Source organism: Erinaceus europaeus, chromosome 10 (genome assembly GCF_950295315.1).
Source record: "Erinaceus europaeus chromosome 10, mEriEur2.1, whole genome shotgun sequence".
NCBI classification, from domain to species: domain Eukaryota; kingdom Metazoa; phylum Chordata; class Mammalia; order Eulipotyphla; family Erinaceidae; genus Erinaceus; species Erinaceus europaeus.
Window position 1 is genome coordinate 113,437,326 of NC_080171.1, and position 19,750 is coordinate 113,457,075.

The 19,750-nt window shown below is 43.2% G+C and overlaps 1 long non-coding RNA gene across 2 annotated transcripts in view; it reads right to left on the reverse strand.

Moving 5' to 3' along the window:
* Window positions 1–19,750, reverse strand: part of LOC132540939 (uncharacterized) — a 115,833-nt gene that overhangs the window by 47,462 nt on the left and 48,621 nt on the right. For both annotated transcript variants that reach the window (XR_009552146.1, XR_009552145.1), the window contains exon 3: window positions 11,780–11,869. This is a non-coding gene — a long non-coding RNA (uncharacterized LOC132540939). The remainder of the gene's footprint in view (window positions 1–11,779; window positions 11,870–19,750) is intronic.

Genomic DNA, 19,750 nt, shown 5'->3' on the forward strand with positions numbered 1-19,750 from the left:
GAAAGACCTAAAAGGATACCTTATACCTTAAAGTACCTAATGAAACAGTTTCTATTTAGACCTAGATACCCTCCTCACCTACCTCCCATTACACATCCCTCAATCACTCCAGAGCTAACCTTGTCAGACAAAGTAAGGACTACAAAAGCTGGATAAGGGAAAGAGATCAGCACACTTTAGTTGCTACCAGGTCACCCCATCACCTGGGGCCATAGTCAGAGAGTCCTGGGATTCCCACACAGACATGATGGGCCTAGACCTCTAACAGATCTCTCTTGCCACTGTCATTGGTCATCTTCATCAGGAATAATGGACCCCTTTGTGGGTCCCTATAGGACCTTGTCCTCAGTGTGGATCAACAATGGTAGGGAATGTTCCATTCCTTGAAGAGAGGTTGAATAACATACTCTACCTACTACCCAAGGAAGATGAGTGCTGAAATTAGTGCAGCCTGGAATGTTCCTAGTCGTGACCACAGACTGCGAACTCAGACCTACAGGGATGCAGAGGCTACACAGGCTCCTGTGCTGAATATGGGCCCCAGATCAAACCGGCGGGAGAGCTACTCTCTTCCCTGATCCAGCTTTCTAGTCCTTTTTCCAGCTATGACACCATCTCCCCAGACAATAACCTGGGTCCACCTGCATATTAGATGTCAGGCTCAGGCAAAAACTAGTAAAGTCATGGGCCCCTTGGAATATACCTAAAATAGACCTACTAGCTTCCAAAATGGTGACCCCAAATCTTCAACTGCAATATTCTTGCCTTTAGGTTCATGACTAGTCAACAACTTGTTCTGCTTTATATCTTAACTCTTTTTCAGCCACCAGGTTCCAGACCCTACCATGATATGTGGAAATGTACCCCTCTTATCCTATAGTCCTGTTAATATTTTCATTTTATAAATAAAAAAAACTTTAAAGTCATTTCTGAGTATTTTTTATTAGTGATTTCATATTGATTTACAGAATTATAAGATAATAGGGGTATAATTTCCACCACCAGGGTTCTGTGTCCCCATTTCCTCCAGTGGAATCTGCATTAGTTCTCCCAAGATCACAGATATGGGTTGACTAGTATATATGTCCCTTTGCCTTCTCTTCCTTTCTAAGTCATATCTACTACTTCTGAGAGTCTCTTTCTTTCCTTCTTTCTTTCTTTATTCCCTTCTTTCCTTCTTTCTTCCTTTCTTTTCCCCTTTCTTTATTTCTTCCTTCCTTCCTTTCTTCCTTTCTTTCTTTCTCTTTTCCTCTCTTTTTCCCCCCTCTTCTCTCTCTGGGTCCTGATGGAATTGGAGCTCAGAGCCCTGCAAGCCCTCTAGTCATCTTTCCCTAACATTGTCCCCTCTAGGACTATGGACCAAAATTCGTTTTAGGATGCAGAAGGTGGAAGGAATGGCATCAGGATGGCCAAGCAATTTAATGCACTGCATTCAGAAGGTAGGAAGTTTGCCTTCTGTAATTGTTTGTCTGCTGGACATGGAAGTTAGCAGATTGATCCATACCCCCAGCCCATTTCTATCTTTCCCTGGTGGGGAAGGACTCTGGAAAGGTGAGGTTCTGGGACACACTTGTGAGGTCATCTGCCTAGGGAAGTCAGGATAAAATAGTAGTAGAGCCTGAAACTTGGTGGCTGTGGCTTAGTGAGTTTCTAGATCCTAGTTGTATTTTGTTGATTTTTCAGGTGTTTTTTTCTTTTTTTTTCTTTTTTCTGGTTTATCAGGAGCTCGATCTGAAATGGCTCTTCTGAGTAGGTTATTTTGTAAATGCTCATGGAACCATATTCTGTATTTCAATGTGTGCTTAAGGATATTTGTGGTTGGGGCCGAGCAGTGGCACTCAGTTAGGTGCACACAATAGTACCAAGGATTCCAGCAAGGATCTGGGTTCAAGCCCCCAACTCCACACATGCAGGGGGGTTGTTTCACAAGCAGTGAAACAGGTCTGCAGGTGTCTATCTTTCTCTCTCCCTCTCTATCTCCTCCTCTTCTCTTAATTTCTCTCTGTCCTACCAGTAAAAAAAAAGAAAAAAGAAAAAACAGAGCAGTGGATTCATAATAGCCACAGCAATAACCCTGGAGGGCAAAAAGAAAGGAAGGAAGGAAGGAGAAAACATTTAAATGGGCCATATGTAATAAGAGTGTTTTCTTTTTTAATGAAAAAAATTTAGTAATACAAACGCGTGTGTGATAGAAAATGTTTCTTATGGATGGTCCAGAACAAAGGAGGTTGAAGGCCACTGACCACGGAGATTATTTTGCAAACATTAAAGATAAGATGGCAGTTAAACTGTACATGAACCCAGGCCCCACTTGGCTAGTTCTCGGTTCAGTGAGCTCCCATGGCAACTGAAAGAAAAACAGTACTGGTTTCATCATTTCTGCTGTTAATCACAGTAGTCTTCAGCGTGCTTGACTCTTCAAAGAACATATATCAACATAACTGTATCCTCTAAGGTTTTCTCATTAAATGCTTTTGGGAAACAGGCCTTGCTGGTGGACACACCGGAAGAAACACTGGCTTATCTTGACCCATTTTCCTGCTCTCCACGCTGCATGTGAGGTCTGCTCTTGTCTTATTCTCACAGGGATTCTGGATCCTTTGCTTTTAACCATCCTGCTTCTATGATACTAAGGTCTGGCACTAGAGGTGTCCTTGAAAAAAATCAGTAAAGTCATGGCCCCTTGGAATATACCTAAAATAGACGATATAGCTTTTTCCAAAACAGAGACCCCAAATCTCATCTGCTAAAGTCTTGCCTTTAGATTCCTGATTATTAAACAATTTGTTCTGCTTTATATCTTAATGCTTTTTCAGTCATCAAGTTGCAGGTGCAACCATGATGCCAACATGACTTCACTGGACAGATGACCTCACCAATGTGTTTTGGAACCCCCCTCTCCAGAGCCCTACCCCACTAGGGAAAGACAGAAACAGCCTGGGAGGGGGTCAGGCGGTGGCGCAGCAGGTTAACTGCACGTGGTGCAAACCACAAGGGCCTGCGTAACGATCCCAGTTCTAAGCTCCCGGCTCCCCACCTATAGGGGAGTTGCTTCTCAGGCGATGAAGCAGGACTGCAGGTATCTTTCTCTCCCCCTCTCTGTCTTCCCCTCCTCTCTCCATTTCTCTCTGTCCTATCCAACAACAAACGACATCAACAACAACAATAATAACCACAACAAGGCTACAACAACAAGGGCAACAAAAGGGGGGGAAATGGCCTCTGGGAGCAGTGGATTCATGGTGCAGGCACTGAGCCCAGCAATAACCCTGGAGGAAAAAAAAAAGAAAAGAAAAAGAAACAGCCCTGGGAGCATGGATCAACTTACCAATACCCATGTCCAGTAGAGAAGCAATTACAGAAGCCAGACTTTCTACCTTCTGTACCCCATAAAGATTCTGGGTCTATGCTCCCAGGGGGACAAAGATTAGGGAAGCTTCCAATGGAGGGGAGGGGATACAGAACTCTAGAGGTGGGAATTGTGTAGAATTGTACTCTTCTTATCCTCTGGTCTTGCGGATCATTATTAAATCAACAACGACAAAAAAGCGTCTGTGGTTGGTGGCACACCCAGTTGAGTGCACACTTTACCATGCACAAGGACCTTGGTTCAAGGCCCTGTTCCTCACCTGCAGGAGAAATACTTCACAAGCAGTGAAGCAGTGTTGCAGGTGTCTTTTTCTCTCCCTTTCTATCTTGCCCTCCCCTCTCAATTTCTCTCTGTCCTATCAAATAAAATAGAAAGAAAAAGAAAAGAAGTGTTCTCTCAGTGTTACTTAAGCTGGATTCCTATTTCTGTACTTAGTTTCATTGTCCCCTTCTTGAGGTTTAAGAGAAAACAGGGGTCTGAGAAGTTCCACTTTGTTGGCTTCATGAGGCAGTTCTAATCTCTGAAATGGAGCCCTGCATCTGCCTTCCCACTACCTCCCCTGGAAGCTGCCTGCTCCCAGCAAGGACTGGGCAGGACCCCTCTGTCCTCCACCTTCTGCCCTCCACCTTTCTGGGTGTGGCTGTTCAGGAGGGAGCAGCTCAGGTGGCCAGAGATACTTCAGGTTCCTGTCACTTCAGTCATTTGGCTACATCATGTGCCACATCTCTGTGGACTTGCGCTTGAGTTTGAAGCAGTTTCCTTCCACCTGCCTGGGGAGTCCTCTCCACTCCAAATCACACACACACACCATCTGTGCTGGCTGCTGTGGTTCACTGCTGCCCCCGTTACCTCTCTGATCATCACTTCTCAGCTACAGGTCATGATTTCTCCATTCCCTTCTCCTTGTGGGCTGCCTGCCACTTCAGTTTTCTCATATTCTTGTCACTGGGTCTTGGTAGAGACTGCAGCCATCTTTCCCTACAAGTTCTGAATATTATTTTCGCCTACAGCCATACCACCCTGAACACACTCAATCTCATCTGAATATTATTTTCTAGATATGCCCAAGGGGTTATTCCTTTCCCATAACTGCCCTGTTCTCAACCTAGTCAATGAAAGAGTTCTATTCATCATTCACATCAGACTCAAAGCTAGATGTCCCTAGGGGAGTACTACTCAGCTACAAAAGAAAGATGGCATTCTCAACTACATGGCAAAGTATCCAGAAACTTCATCTCTCCAGAACCCTACCCTACCAGAGAAAGATTAGTGACAGAACAGGTCTATCTAGCAGTATGGATTGACCAGACTACAGCCCATCTCAGCACGAAGTAGTTACAGAATCACAAAACTATGCCCTTCAGGACCCCAGGGAGAATTTTGGGTCCATATTCCCAGAGGGAGAAATGGTAAGGTCACAATAATAGGAAGCATTTAGGGGAACACAGATACTGCTGCGCCATGCCAGAAGACATGTTCCCCAGGCACACCTGTGTGCCTGAGGGAAGGAAATTGTTGCACAGGAAGTGGGGGTGGTAACAGGTCTGGCTTAGAAAGGAGGTGAAGGTGGGGCTTGGATGTTTATAAGTCCCCCAGGGCTCTGTTCTGGCTCCTACGCTATTTAGTATTTACATCAATGACCTCCCAGAAACTTCTTCAAGGAAGTTCATCTACGCTGATGACATCTGCTGTGCAACTCAGGCATCAAAGTTTGACATCCTTGAGGAAACACTCACGAAAGACATGTCTCTGATATCTGATTACTGTAAAAAATGGCGACTAATCCCTAGCACTGCAAAAAACGGTATCATCTGTTTTCCATCTACACCATGCCTCGGCCTCGCGTGAGCTTAATGTGCAGCTTGGCGATACGAGAATCCGGCATGAAGCCCAGCCAGTCTATCTTGGCATTATTCTCGATCGCACTCTGTCATTTTACAAACATCTCATAAAAACTGCAGCAAAGGTGGGCGCGAGGAATCACATCATTGCAAGACTGGCCAGCTCCTCATGGGGCGCGAGTGCTTCCACACTACGATCATCTCTGGCATTATGCTATTCCACTGCAGAATACTGTGCCCCAGTATGGTTCCGTAGCCCCCATGTCCACTTGGTCGATTCCAAATTATATTCCTCCATGAGGATCATTTCTGGAACCATCCGTTCCACCCCGGTTCCATGGCTGCCAGTTCTTAGCAACATCGCCCCGCCAGATATTCGTCGGGATGCGGCATCATCTAAGTTCATTTCCCACGTCTACGCTCGACCGGACCTGCCGATATACGCGGATATCTTCGACCACCCTGTCCAACGCTTGACGTCTCATCACCCAATCTGGTCCCCTACGCCTACACTGAACTTCTCTGTTCCAGTCTCTTGGAAACAGAGCTGGCAGTAAGCTGAGGTCCAGAACAAACACCTCATCCCAGACCCCTGCGAGTGTCAACCCGGCTTTGACCTAGCACATTATGATTGGGCCCTCCTCAATCGCTATCCAACAGGCCATGGCCGGTGCTCCGCTATGTTCCATCGCTGGGGAGCCAGAGACGACCCGAACTGCCCCTGCGGCTCCAGACAGACTATGACCCACATAGTCAACGACTGCCACCTCTCCAGACTCAAAGGAGGTCTCGAAACTTGACATCAGGCTCAATCTGACGCTGTTGACTGGCTACGGAAGAAGGGCAAACGCTAGAAGAAGAAGAAGTTAGACCTATGGGCATGGCTTGCTCTCTCTACCTAGGTGAGCCTGACATCATATGCTTAAGGACTTTCAGGGTCTCTCTCTCTCTCTCTCTTCCTCTCTCTCTCTCTCTCCCCACATGTACTCCAGTGTGTGAATGTTCTCAATTTTCCTGAATAAAACTTAAAATTCCTGAAAAAAAAAAAGAAAGAATAATTGCATTCTGCCATTTATAACAACATGAGTACTATACTTTGAAGGTATTATGCTAAGTAAAATAAATCAGAGAAAGGCAAATATAGCACAATTTGATTCAAGCATAGATGATAAATAAAACAAAATACACTCGTTGATTCTGACAAATCTTAGACTCAGGCAAAGTAGAATGGCAGCTCACAGAAGGAAAAGAGGCAAAGCAAAATGTGTCAAGGAACCAAATGTATGATGGTAGATGGAAATTAGATTTTTGGAGGTGGCCATCAATGAAGAAAACAAGAGACATCAGAATATAGTGTTAAATGTTAATAAATGTTGCTATATAACATTTATTAAATGTTATTAAATTTATTTATATAAAATTTATTCAGTGTTAAATGTTACTATATAACATTTCAGCTGTGTAATATTATAAATCCATGTTACTAAAATGAAAGTTTGAAAAAAAAATCTGCTCTGTGCCTGAAAAGATCTTCCTGACTGAGTTGAGAAAAACTCAGCATTTGGTGTGATTCCTTTTCCTTCCTGTTTTTACCTTGTCCTCAAAGAGAAACAGAGAAACCCAATTATGCAAATAAATGCAGTAACAGAACACAGCTACAGCTGTAGTCAGTCAGTGAGTAAAAACAGCCCAGGTCAGAGCCTACAAAAGGACAATGAGTTGAAGTCACTCCTCCATTCATCAAATGGGCAAAAAGGGAGTGTTGGGTCAGTTTGGGGACAACTCCGTCTGCACCATGTTGGCAAAAGCAGGTCAAATTTTATTTGCTTTCTTGGGTGACCCAGTGCTCACTTTAATTTTCTAATGTAGTGCTCATAACAACAGTCACCCCTGCTATGGATCTGAGCCAGGAAGACCCCCCTTTTTTTTTGAATACCCCCCTTCTTGAATACACCTATCTTCAAGGGAAAGAGCACACACACATTAAAAAAAAAAAGACAACAAATGTGTAACAACAAATATTGAATGATAAATAGATAGCTTTCTTGGTAAGAACCTAGCACCCTTCCATAGGGGTCAGAGTACAAACTCAAACAATAGTCACTGACTTCCAGAGTAACAAGAGTACAAAGTTGCTTGGATAAGCAGATGGCATGAGCTTTGATAATTACAAGAAAGGTTCATTTTAATGTTTGCAAAAATGCTGGTGTGTGTGTGTGTGGAGGGGGTGAATCAGCACAAAATATAGTCACGAAGCTGATAGAAAATAAAATTAAAAAAAAAAAAGAAAAAAAAAAGAAAATGTCTACTCTAAACTCTGCACTATAACAAACCTTGCCTTTGTGAGTTTCAAGGATGTAAAGTGAAGCTCCTGGATACCAAGCAGACATTTCCAGAAACAGAACTCTAGAATTTCTACTAGTACCAATTCTTTATTCACTATGCAAATATTTTTGCGATATCATAAATAAGTCATTGCTCCAGTGACAGATAGCTATGCACATGACAAGGGTCCATATGGTGGTTACAAGACAGAATTTAACATTTTAAAGGGTAAAACACTCTTATTCATTTACAGCAATTAGAGATGGAACCAAGAACCATCTGCTGTAACTCACCAGTGCCCCCTGTGGGGCAGAACCCTCCCAGACTTCACACTCCCTCCTCTTGGCCCTGTACTCCAAGCAGAGGGAACATCCTTCCTTTAATTTTATTCCTTATGACTGCGCCTTCAGTGTGTTTACCACCTTGCTGTATTTCTGTGTTTGGGCTAAGGGGCGGTGTAATGGGTGTCTCTGCGCAACGGCTTATGGTTAGGTTTTCTCTCCTCTATGTTCTTTTCTCTGTTCTGGCTGGAAGACGGGACCCCTGTCCTATCTGTGTTTGTGCAGCCTCTCTTCATAGCCATTGGGACAAGGGAAGGACTGAAGAAGAAGAGTCGCGGCACAGTGCACAGATTTCTTTATACACCACACACACACACACAAGAGTAAGTGTCTAAAAAGAGGCTGAAGGGGCTGAATGGTAGCTCACCTGGTACAGCATACTATGTGCAAGGACCTGGGTTTACAAGCTGCCAGTCCTCACCTGCAGGAGGGAAGCTTCAGAAGTGGTAAAACAGTGCTCTGTCTCCCATGAACAGGGTAGAAAGCATAATGCTTATGCAAAGAGACTCTCATGCCTGAGGCTCCTAAGTCTCATGTTCAATCCCTCATACCACTACATGCCAGAGCTGAGCAGTGCTCGAGAAAAGGAAAAAAAAAAATCTCTTTGTCTCGGTTTTTCACCTTTTATAGAAAGAAAGGAATAGAGAAAGAAAGAATGAATGAATGAAAGAATGAAAGAGAGAAAGGGAGAAAGAAAGAAAGAAAGAAAGAAAGAAAGAAAGAAAGAAAGAAGGAAGAAAGGAAGAAGGAAGAAAGGAAAGGAGCAAGATAGACAGAAGGAAAGAGGGAGAAAGAGACAAAGGGAGGGGGGAAAGTAGCTGCCAGGAATATAAACCCTGGTGCAATAAAGGAGAGGGCAAGTAGTGATGCACCTGGTAGAGCCCACGTGTGACAAAGTGCAAGGTCCATGGTTCAAGGCCCTGGTCCCCACCTGCAGAGGAGAAGCTTCACACAAGCAATGAAATAGTGCTGCAGGAAGTCTTTTATCTCTCTCCCCCTCCCTCTCTATCTTCCCTTCCCTCTCAACTTCTCTGTCTCCGTCCAAAATAAATAAATAACATTTTAAAATATTCAAAAATAACAGTAAATTAAAAATAAATACTTTTTATTTAAAAGAGGTCAAAATTTGCACTTTTTCAATACTTCCTGGGCACACGGGACTGAACTCATTCATCTGAGAATAGTCCTCATCCAGAGCATCTGTCGCTTGGAAGCTTTCATCTCCCTAATGCTGCCCTGTTCTTGCCAGGGGGAGACGTTTAAGCTAAAAGCCCAATGTCAAAGCAGAAAGAAGTAGGGAGGGGAGTGAACTTAATGTTGATACTAAGGAGGAAATGGTTGATTTGGGTCATTCAGATCACAAAAGATGTCCATCTGTAATTATTGATTTCTGCTTCCTTTTAAGTACACAGATTCAAAAATATTTCCTAAGATGCCACCTCCCTGTTCCATTATAACAAATCACAGTTGATAAACTAGCATTCATGTCATACAAAGGCTCGAGTTAATCGGCATATTGACCCAGAGCTTTTTAAGAAATTCACGGCTCTACTGGACAATTCAGGCAATGTCCATTCCCATGAGCAACGAACGTCTAACCCTTTCTCTTCTAGACAGGTGGTAGCAGGCTAAGATGTTTCCTACGATAAACCAGAGGTGAACAGATGTGACAGACTGGCTCAGAAGCCTAAATTACCCATGACCCAACCTTTTGCAGGATTGTTGACTCTGCCTCTCAAGAATCAGCCGAGAAATTTTAAATTCCATTCCTGAGTGATTACTGTTAATTTTGACACAAATTGCCTCAGAAATATGTATTTTCGTTCTTGTTCTTAGTGTTCCCCAGAATGTCAAAGATTTTTATAATTTGAATGAGAGGCTTTCCAAAACATTACCTTCCCCTCCCCCTGTGCCCTGTTTTCACTTGAAGAAAATAGTCTGGAGACACTCCAATAGGACCACCTCTCCCAAAAAATTATTTTACCTCCTCTTTATGAAGGCCAACTTTAAACTTTCTATCAATGCTCTGAGATTGTCAGGTGACTTTGCACCTGTCATCAGTGCAAAAATCAAGAAAGACTCTCGTTGTGTAGAATTTTGTCTCTTGATACTCTCTCAATAATTGCCCTGCATACCATACAGCTTACACTGTCCAGCAGTGCAAACTAACTCTCATGCTGTACATTACATGTCTAGTAATTACTGTCTTTAAAAAAAAAAACAAACACAGCTTTATCTGTTTATTTGGATATAGATAGAGACAAATTGCAAGGGGAGGGGGAGATAGAAAGAGAGAGACACCTACAGAACTGCTTCACTGCTTGTGAAGCTTTCCCCCTCCAGGTGGGGGTTGGGGGTTTGAACCTGGGTTCTTACACACGGTAATGTGTGTGCTCAACCAGGTATGCCAACACCCATACCCAAGCAATTACTGTATTTTCAGTGAACTTTTATGCCTTCGACTACCTTCCTCTTTTTCACCCTTTCTCTCCCATCTACCTCTTTGGTAACCATAAACAACTGGATCACATTTTCTGTTCGTTCTGTTTTTGTTGGTTGGTTTAAGATTCCACATTTTGGTCAGGTCATATGATGTTTGTCTTTTTCTGACTTATTCCATTTAGCATAATATTTGTAAGGTCCATCTATATGCTAAATGGCAAAATTTTATTTTATTTTTTTATTTTTTATGATTGTCATAAGGACTTCACATTCCAGTAAACTCGTTCAGGTAGAAAGGGAGAGGTATTTTCCAGCCATGACGTCATCTCCCCAGACAATAACTTGGATGCGCCTGCATAGCAGATTTCAGGCTCAGGGGAAAAAAGAAAAAGGAAAAAAACACTAATATAGCCACAGGCAATTTGGAATATAACTAAAATATGCCTAGTAGCTATCTACAAAGTGGAGGACCCCCAAACTCTTCATCTGCACCATTCCAGCTTTTAGGTTCATGATTGGTCAACACATTGTTTGGCTTTTAACTCTCTTTGAACCACCAGGTTCCAGATGCCGACCAGACTTCTCTGGACAGACAACCCCACCAATGTGTCCTGGAGCTCCGCTTCCCCAGAGGCCTGCCCCAGTAGGAAAAGAGAGAGGCAGCTAGAAGTATGGATTGACCTGTCAACACCCATGTTCAGCTGGGAAGCAATTACAGAAGCCAGACCTTCCACCTTCTGCATCCCACAATGACCCTGGGTCCATACTCCCAGAGGGATAAAGAATAGGATAGCAGGGGAGTCAGGCGGTAGCACAACAGGTTAAGCGCACATGGAGCAAAGCGCAAGGACTAGTCTAAGGATACCGGTTCGAGCCCCGGCTCCCCACCTGCAGGGGAGTCGCTTCACAGGTGGTGAAGCAGTTCTGCAGGTGTTTTTCTCTCCCCCTCTCTATTCTCCCCTCCTCTCTCCATTTCTATCTTATTCAACAATGACGACATCAATAACAATAATAACTACAACAATAAAAACAACAAGGGCAACAAAAAGGGGATAAATAAATAAATAAAATAAAGGATATTAAAAAAAAGAATAGGAATGCTATCAGGGGAGGGGATGGGATACAGAGTCTGGTGGTGGGAAATGTGTAGACTTGTAACCCTCTTATCCTATGGCTTTGTCAATACTTCCTTTTTATAAATAAAAAAATAAAATGAATAAAAAGAAAAGGAGAGGCAGAGAGCAAGGGAGGGGTGGGGGGTAGACAGCATAATGGTTCTGCAAACAGACTCTCATGCCTGTGGTTCTGAGGTCCCAGATTCAATCCCCTGCATCACCATGACCAGATCTGATTGTTGCTCTGGTGAAAGAAAAAAATCCCAGGGTCACTGGTGGTGCACCTGGTTGAGTGCACATGCTACACAATGCACAAGGACCTGGGTTCAAACCCCTGGACCTCACCTGTAGGTAGAAAGCTTCACAAGCGGTGAACAGTGCTGTAGGTGTCTGTCTCCTTCTCGATCTTCCCTTCCTGTAAATTTCTTGCTGTCTCTAGCAAATAATTTTTTTTAATTATTTTTTAATAGAGAGCAAGGGAGAGACACCACAGCACCAAGATTCCCCCCCCCCCGAGTCATGGAGGCTAAAGACTTGAACCTGGGTCAAGGGCAAGGCAAAGCAGGTGCCTGCCCACCAGTTTAGGATGCCCTTATTTTTATAATGGGCTTATATTAGCACGCGTGCGAGCGTGCGTGCGTGATCTCAAACTTCTTTATTCATTGAACCATTGATGGACACTTAGGTTAGTCCTGTCTTTTGGGGGGAAAGTACTTTATTGTACATAATGCTTTGTAGCTATCTTTTCAGGGTAATGACTTCATTTTCAATGGGTCAGTGCCCCAAACTGAGGTGACCGTATCACATGGTAATTTCATTTCAATTATTTGAGGAACTTCTGTATTCTTCCATATTCTTTCAGCTGCACCAAGTTACATCCTCCCCAGCAGTGCACCATGATTCCTTTTCTCCATAGCCCCGTCAGCATTTGCTATCTATTGTCTTTTGGGTAGTATCCTTTCTAAGGATGAGAGGTACTATCTCACCATGGTTTTGACTGGCATTTCCCTGATGATTAGCGCTATTGAGCATCTTTTGAATTACCTATTGATCCTTACCAGCATTTAAATTTGTCAGTATATTATTTTTTTTTCTCCACGGGCTCAGTGCCTACACTATGAATCCACTGCTCCTGTTGGCCATTTTTTTCCATTTTATTGGATAGGACAGAAATTGAGAGAGGAGGAGATAAAGAGGGAGAGAGAAAGACACCTGCAGAGACCTGCTTCACTTGTGAAATGACCTCCCCCACACCCCCCGCAGTTGGGGACCCAGAGACTCGAACTAAGATCCTTGCACAGGTCCTTGAGTTTAGTACTATGTGCACTTAACTGGGTGCCCACTGCCAGGCTCCTTCTTCTTTGGTGTCTGTTCGAATGTCTTGTCCATTTTTTTTCTTTCCTTTGAGTGTATTTTTTTAAATTTCTTTATTGGGGAATTCATGTTTTACATTCAGCAGTAAATACAATAGTTTGTACATGCATAACATTTCCCAGTTTTCCATATAACAATACAACCCCCACTAGCCTTGTTCATTTTTAACTAGGTTGTTTGTCTCTCATTGTGGTTTTCATGTATATTCTGGACAACAGTCTTTTATCATATGTGTGTTTTGCAAAGATTTTCTCCCACTCAGTGACTTGTGTCTCAATCTTTTCACAGATGAGAAAACTTCTATTTTAATAAAACCCTGCTTAGCAATTTTTTTTCTTTCATGGATCATGCCCTTGGTGTAATATATTCATGCACACTGCTAAGTCCAAGATCATATATAACTGTATGCTATTTTTTTACAAGCTTTATAGTTATGTGTTTTACAGGTAAGGTCTATGGTCCATTTTGAGTTAATTTTTGTGAGCAGTGTAATGTCGGTGCTTACGTTAATTTTTGGAATCTAAAACTCCACTAGCTCCAAAACCTTTTGTTCAGAGGACTCGTCTTTCCTTTTCTCCATTCAGTTCAATGTGGCTCCTTTGTTACAGGTCAGCTATTCCATTTGTGTGACTATATTTGTCAGTGCTCTGTTCTATTTCACCTACCTCTGTGTCTTATCTTTCACCCACATCACACTGCCTTTATTACTGGAGTTTCAGAATAAGACTTGAAGTTGAAGTAAAATCAGTCCTAAGATTTGGTACTTTACTGCTGTTTTGGTCACTCTGAATCTGTCCATTTAAAATCAGAGTTGGTGTTTTTTGTTTCTTTTGGTTTGGTTTGGGGCAATTACAAAGTAGTTTTCTGGAATTTTTTTAATTGTATTTATTATTAGATAAAGGCAGAGAGAAAATGAGAGGGAAAAGAAAGAGAGGGAGAGAGACAGAGAGACACCTGCAGCTTGATTTCACCACTTGTGAAGCTTTCCCCCTGCAGGTGGGGACCAGGGCCTTGAACCCAGATCCTGTGCACCATAGTGTGTGCACTTAAGCTGGTGTGCTACTGTCTGACCCCCCTGGAATTCATTTTAATTGCTGGGGGGGGGGGTGATGGTTTGCCTTACAGTCGCTGACACCTGGGTGCGATTACATATCCCCTTGACTGGCCTCTGCAAAACATTCCCATCATCCCAGGCCCAGGTCCTTTTGCTCCATCATGCTGGAGGACCCCAACATCCTCTCCACCCCAGCCCCTACCCCCTCCCAAGATCTTTGCTTTTGTGCAACTGGAATGCTTTTAAATTGGAATTATGTTGAATCTATAGATAAAGTTGTAAGGAACTGGCATCTTTAGCAATATTGGAACTTGCTGTCCATGAACATGAATTTGTTCCATTTACTTATTCTTCAGTGTCTTTTACTTTAATATTTTTGTTTATTTATGATTGGATAGAGACAGAGAGAAATTGAGAGGGTAGGAGGAGATAAGAGAGGAAGAGAGGGAGTCGGCGATAGCACTGCGGGTTAAGCGCATGTGGTGCAAAGCGCTAGGACCGGCTCAAGGATCCCAGTTCGAGCCCCCGGCTCGCCACCTGTAGGGAAGTCCCTTCACAAGCAATGAAGCAGGTCTGCAGGTGTCTATCTGTCTCTCCCCCTCTCTGTCTTCCCCTCCTCTCTCCATTTCTCTCTGTCCTATCCAACAACGACAGCATCAATAACAATAACTATAAGAATAAAAATAAAAACAAGGACAACAAAAGGGAAAATAAATATTCAAATAACAAAATTAAAGGAGAGAGAGAGGATGAGAAACAGAGAGACACCTGCAGCTCTGTCACCACTTGTGAAGCTTTTCCCCTGCGGGCGGGGAACCTGTCATGCACGCGTTTAACCAGGTGCACCACCACCCAGCCCCTTATTCTCCCAATTTCTTCATAGGAGATTTGTGATTTACCTTCATGTATTTTGTGGATATTTTTATTAGATTTATGTTAAAGTATTATTTTTCTTTTTTGATACTAATACCAATGTTGTTGTATCTTCCCCAACATTATTCAGTTACAATTAACAAAGACAAATTGTACATATGTGAGTTGCACAGCTTGATGTTAAGAGCATACATTTCTCGGGAGTTGTGTGTAAGCGCAGTGGGTTAAGCACACGTGGCACAAAGCCCAAGGACCGGTGTAAGGATCCCGGTTGGAGGCCCCGGCTCCCCACCTGCAGGGGAGTCGCTTCACAGGTGGTGAAGCAGGTCTGCAGGTGTAAATCTTTCTCTCCCCCCTCTGTCTTCCCCTCCTCTCTCCATTTCTCTCTGTCCTATCCAAAGACAGCAACAACAATAATAGTAACCACAACAATGATAAAACAACAAGGGCAACAAAAGGGGAAAAAATGGTCTCCAGGAGCAGTGGATTCGTGGTGCAGGCACCGAGCCCCAGCAATAACCCTGGAGGGGGGGAAAAAAAGACTATACATTTCTCATGTGACCTCAATCAAATTAATTAATATAGCCATCATTTCAAATGTTTTTTTAAATGATGCTGTGCATTTAATTTCAAATTCTATTTACCAACTGCTGGTAGTAGGAAAGACACTGACTTTTATATGCAAACTTGTATCCTTAAACCTTGTTGTGATCATTTATTTCCAGGGGCTTGGCATTTTAGTTTTTTGGCTTTCTGGGATTTTTTTACATAGACAATCATAATATCTGTGAACAAAAACAGTCTTATTTCTTCCAACCCCATCAATACCCTTTTGAGTTTCTCCACTTGCCTTAGGATAGTCTGTACTATACATCAACAAATATGGTCACAGAGAATGACGTGCATCAGCTGAAGCCTATGCTGCTTGAGTATAAGTTCTAAATAAATTCTCTATGTTAGTTAAAACATTCTTAAAAGTACTTTTAATTATTTATTATTGGAGAGAAACAGATAAATTGAGAGGAGAAGAGATTAAGAAGGGAAAAGACAGAGAGATACCTGCAGCCCTGCTTCACCATGTGTGAAGCTGTCCCTCTGCAGGTAGGGACCAAGGGTTTGAATCTGAGTCCTTGTGCACTGTAATGCCTGTGCTTAACCAGGTACGCCACCACCTGACCTTCAAAACATTTTTTAAAGTGGGAAATTCCAATGAATTTGTGTCTCCACACACAGAAATATCCCTAGAGTCTGACAGGTAAGGCACACAACAAGGAACAGGAATGGATGCAAGAGTTCTTTTTTTTTTTTTTAAGATTTTATTTATTTATTAATGAGACAGACAGGAGGAGAGAGAGGAAGAACCAGACATTACTTTGGTATATGTGCTGCTGGGGACTGAACTGCAGACCTCATGCTTGAGAGTCCAATGCTCTATCTACTGCACCACCTCCTGGACCACAGGAGATAACTTTTAGAACTGATATCAGTATCCAGGATCCAAGAAAAAAAATAAATTCATATCAGAGTTCTAACTGAAGGACTTTGAGAATAATTCTTAACCAGGACCTCCCATAGAATCAGCTGATTTCCCATATGCCCATGACTGGGGGTGGGGTGTGGGGAAAGCTGACCAAGTTTCTCAGGAAATTTCACTGAACTGAAAAAGGTTTGAAGTCAGTACACTGGTGAAAGGACTACCTGCAGAAGTATGGACAAGATCAAGGACACCAAAACTGTGGAGACACTTGTTTTATAAAGAAACTGAAACTTAATAAGATACAACTAGACCAAGGTTACATAAGAGATGCAAGCTGCAGGACTGACAATCAAGCCCAGGGCTGTATTATTTTCTAATTCATCCTGCCCTCCAAAATGATTTTTCCCCCCTCTGGAACAAACGTCTCATTTGACCAAGTCTATTTTAAAAAAATACCTTCAAAGGAAGAGCAAGTTAAAAAAAAAAAAAAAAGCCTTCAAAGGGAGCACAGGTTTAAAAAAATACCTTCAAAGGAAGCAGGAGATACTTGTTCTTTTAAAATCAGACCAAATAGGTTAAGGTCAAAGTTTTCTTTGTGTCCTCAAATGAATTATGATTTGAAATAAAACCTGTCTGGTTCCTGTGAATAGTATAAGACATAACGATGCTTTCTCCTCTCCTCTCCATCTTGCAGATAAAATCATGTCTGGTCTTTTTCTGGAGATAAATCAAGCCAGAATGATGGATCCTGTATGTACTTTGGAAGAGTGGCCCCACCATGGCTGGGGGAGTGAGTCGGGGTGAGAAATGTTGCCCTTTATTGGGAGCCAGTGACCACAACTAGAGGTTTGAAAAGCTTGGTCCCTTCTAGCCAGAGCTGGAGCTAATCTGAACACTCTAGCTGTAGTTCTTAGCGAAGGTGCCAAGTAATCAAATTTTCACTCATCCGCCACTGTGGACCAGATCGTGAACCACATAAAACTCCTAGTCAACTAGGTACCCCTTTAAATAAAGTTGCCTTCCATTCTGAGGTAACAGTCTTCCATTCTGAGGTAACAGTATGGTTCCGTAGCCCCCATGTCCACTTGGTCGATTCCAAATTATATTCCTCCATGAGGATAATTTCTGGAACCATCCGTTTCTGGAACCCGGTTCCATGGCTGCCAGTTCTTAGCAACATCGCCCCGCCAGATATTCGTCGGGATGCGGCATCATCTAAGTTCATTTCCCACGTCTACGCTCGACCGGACCTGCCAATATACGCGGATATCTTCGCCCACTCTGTCCAACGCTTGACGTCTCGTCACCCAATCTGGTCCCCTACGCCTACACTGAACTTCTCTGTTCCAGTCTCTTGGAAACAGAGTTGGCAGTCAGCTGAGGTCAAGAACAAACACCTCATCACAGACCCCTGCAAGCGTCAACCCGGCTTTGACCTAGCACGTTATGATTGGGCCCTCCTCAATCGCTATCGAACAGGCCATGGCCGGTGCGCCGCTATGTTCCATCGCTGGGGAGCCAGAGACGACCCGAACTGCCCCTGCGGCTCCAGACAGACTATGACCCACATAGTCAACGACTGCCACCTCTCCAGATTCAAAGGAGGTCTCGAAACTTGACATCAGGCTCAACCTGATGCTGTTGACTGGCTACGGAAGAAGGGCAAACGCTAGAAGAAGTAGTCCGCTCCCACTAGGGCGGGAGGATAGGATCAGAAGTTTCTTCTTTTTTTATTATTATTATTAATAAAGAACATAACTTTTCTTTATATACATATTTTTTAATTTACTATTAGATATAGACAGTGAGAAATTGAGAGGGGAGGAGGAGATAGAGAGCGAGAGAGACGGAAACCTGCAGCCCGGTTTCACCTTTTCCCCTGAAGGTGGGGACCAGCGGGCTTGAACCTGGATCCTTCTGTACTGAATGTGAACACTTAACCAGGTGCGCCACCACCTGGCCCCCAATCAGGAAGCTTCTTTTGGAGCTGCATGCTCCCTCAGCCACTGGAGTTCCCAGGACCCCACATCAGTGCTTAGCCTCCTCAGGTTGGCCATCTGGGTGTCCTGAATGTGTGCCTGCTCTGCCGCTTCAGCCAATCCCCAGTGTAAAGTATGAAGCAGGCTGATCTGTTCCTGCATGGGGATGAGGAGAGGGTAGGGTGAGAATGGGGGCTTTATCTCACTTGGCCACATCAACTATTTCTTTTTCCCTTCCTTCCTTCCTTCCTTCCTTCCTCCCTTTCTTTCTTTTTTTATTTTCCTTTCTTGTTAATGAGTGTGAGCAACCATGTGGCTCCATAGGTCAAGTCCATTCCTGGCACATGTGAGGTCCCAGGTTTGAATCTGGTCAGGCACTTCATGTGACAAAGCAGTAGTGTAGTCGGTTGGTCTCCGTCTCTCTCTCTCTCTCTCCACCACCCCCCCCTTTCAAGACACAAAAAAGCAAACAAAACTTTGGAAGAAATAAAAATAAATAAAATGGGGGTAGCATTTCAGTTTTCAAACATGAGTAGGAAGGTTTGTGCTTTTATAACCACCTATTTTTTATTATTATTATCTTTAATTTATTTATTGGATAGAGACAGCCAGAAATCAAGAAGGAAAGGGGTGATAGAGAGGGTGAGAGACAGAGAGACGCCTGCAAAACTTCTTCATCACTTACAAAGCTCTCCCCCTGCAGGTGGGGACTAGAGGGCTTGAACCTGGGTCCTTGTGCACTGTAAAATGTGCGCTCAACCAGGTGCGCCACCTGGCCCCAACCACCTATTTATTTTTTGGTTTTTCTTCTACCTATTGTACCCTCTGGATTGTGACATCCAAACCTCCATTCACACTCATACACAAAATTCTTGAGTGGTATTTTACATGGAATGCTATGAAATGTACCCACAACAGAAGTATTGAGACAATTTAGCTGATGGAAAATATCATGAAATTATCTATGGTTAAAAATCACAACACAGGGCCCTCCACAGGACCTTGCCCTCAACTTGGATCAACAATGGTAGAGAATGTCCCATCCTCCGAAGGGAGGATGGACAACATACTCTATGCTGCACCTCAGGAAGATGGGTCTATATTGGGGCAGCTTGGGACATTCCTACTCATGACCACAGGGTGTGAGCTCAGACCTACAGGAATACAGAGGTCACATAGGCTCCTAAGCTGAATATGGGCCCCAGACCACATCAAATTGATGGGCTTTACAGTCAATAATATTTATACACCTTTCCCATATTAGGGAGCTACTCTCTTCCCTGATCCAGCTTTCTGGTCCTTTTCCAGTCATGACATCATCTCCCCAGACAATAACTTGGATCCACCTACATATCAAATTTCAGGCTCAGGGAAAAAAAAAAAAAACTAGTATAGCCAAAGGCCCTTTGGAATACAGCTAAAATATGCCTACTAGCTATCTATAAAATGGAGGACCCCCCCCCCACCAACTCTTCATCTGCACTATTCCAAGCCTTGGGTTCATGATTGTTCAACAGTTTGTTTGGCTTTGTATGTTAACTCTCTTTTCAACCACCAGG